Genomic DNA, 2451 nt, shown 5'->3' on the forward strand with positions numbered 1-2451 from the left:
ACGGGCGAAAACCGTGAATTTCCCTTTGAATTTTCTTGTTTCTCTTTGGTTTTTCTTTTTTTCTTCCTTTCCTCTCTATTTCCTCTCTTGTTCTTCCTCATGGCCGGCCAGCACTTAAAATTTGGGTTAAATGGGCTGACTTTTTCATTAAAATAATATTATTTCAATAAAAAAAGTGCCATGGTCACTTTCCCATTGGCCCGTTTCAAAATTTCATCCATTTGTTTCCCAAATTTTCACCATACACTTGGCCCACATATCCAAAGCTTAGATAAAATTCTCAGACTTATCCGAAGTCTCGGTGGAGTAATTTTTGAAAATTTACACCTTTTGCCCCCGTAAAGTGAAAAATTACATTTTTACCCCAAAAATTGAAAAAATTGCCCATAGACATATTTTCATCCTTATACTCATATCATTCTCCAATTTGTCAAATTTGATCTAAATTCTCTCAAAATCTCTAATTTTGTCCGCGAGTGGCAAATTACGATTTTGCCCCTACCACTCCAGAAATCACCAGAATTAGACTTTTTCACTTCCTATCATTAAATAATACTCCAAATAGTTAATCTTGGTCAAAAATTTCCCTCCATGATCAAATTATTATCTTAGGTGGCAAAATGAAAATTTTTTTTACCCTTGAACATCAAAATTTCTAATTTTACCCAAAATGAACCCTCGAACTCTGAACAACCATTTTTAGTCATTCCTGGACTATAAAATATTAAAATTCATCCTACAATTCTATTTGAACTAGTTCGAGTTTAAATCAATTTAAGTGTACCGTTAGGTAAAATACCAGGTTTCGTCTATTCTTAGGTGCTTTTTAAGCGTAATAACATGCTACTCAATGCATGTATGTCATGATATGTTTTTATAGGGTCGGGTTTTACAACCTATTTATAATAGCTAAGATAAATTATAATCAAATAATAATCCTAATCCTAAATAAAGACTTAAAAGTACTAAAATTCTAATAAAGATAGGAAAAAAATCTCATACTAAATAAAATAAAGAAAATAAAATCCTAAGCTAACAAAAATAGTAAATAAAATAGAATTTTTGATGCGCTTGCATCATTCCCCTCGGGTTAGAAAAACTCGACTCCGACGAGTTGGCCTTAATATACTCCTCATAAATGGCTGGATTTACTTGTTTTAATTCCTTTTCATTACCACATTCAACGTTCAAATTTTCAACAGATAACTACCAAGTGATTTTGCTATTTGTAGGACTGAAAGTTGATGATTTCTTAGTCTCTTCTTTCAAAGGATATAAAATATATCTCTTGTTATCCTTATAGAAGGAATAGGTATTTGGCTTCGTCTTATGGTCCATATCATGATCATACAACCAAAGTCTACCAACAAGAATATGACCAACATCCATTGGCACAACATCACATAAAGCCTCATCATCCAAGTTACCTCCCATAGTGAATTTCACCAAACATTAAATGATTATCGTTACTTCGTGTCCTTTCTTTATCCATCGAATCTTGTAAGGATGAGGATGTTTACTTGTAGGAAGCTTCAATTTGTCTACTGCCTCTTTTGAAATAATATTTTGCACACTTCCTCCATCAATAACGAGATCACACACTTTACCTTCACAAACAACATGTGTCTGAAAAATACTTTGCCTCCTCCAATCTTCTTCTTCCTCATTGATTATTGTAGTAATCACTCTTTGTACCACCAAGGACTCACCTTGTACAGGATACACATCAATTTCCTCTATTTCCTCATCATATTTATCATAAATGGGTTCTAATTCCTCTTTAAATTCTACAAAGTTTACCCTTCTTTGTGGGCAAGCAAAAGAAGTGTGTCCTTTCTCCCCACAAGTAAAACATCGAATATGGGAATTGCTGCCTCCTTTATTTGTAGAAGAACCAATACTGTTTTGTCTACCATAAGACATTATTCTCTTGCCTTTATCATTCTTTTCAACATTGGTTGCCCCCCCATTAGTTTTATTGGTTGTGGTAACCTCTTGATAATTTTGTTGGGATGTTTGGTAACCTTGTCTTACTCTAGAATCGTGTAAAATCCGACCCTATAAATACATGTCATGACATACATGCATTGAGTAGCATGTTATTACGCTAGAAAAGCACCTAAAAATAGACGAAACCTGATATTGTACCTAATCGGTATACTTTAGTTTTTTTAACCTCGAACTAGTTCAAATAGGAATTGTAGGATGAAATTTAATATTTTATAGTCCAGGAATGACCAAAAATGATTGTTCGGAGTTCGAGGGTTCATTGGGGTAAAATTAGAAATTTTTATATTCAAGGGCAAAATCGTCATTTTGTCACCTAAAATAATAATTTGATCAAGGAGTGAAATTTTTGATCAAGAATAACTATTTGGAGTATAATTTAATGAAAGGAAGTGAAAAAGTTTAATTCTGGTGATTTTTGAAGTGTAAGGGCAAAATCGTAAT

Source organism: Theobroma cacao, chromosome 10 (genome assembly GCF_000208745.1).
Source record: "Theobroma cacao cultivar B97-61/B2 chromosome 10, Criollo_cocoa_genome_V2, whole genome shotgun sequence".
Taxonomy (NCBI): domain Eukaryota; kingdom Viridiplantae; phylum Streptophyta; class Magnoliopsida; order Malvales; family Malvaceae; genus Theobroma; species Theobroma cacao.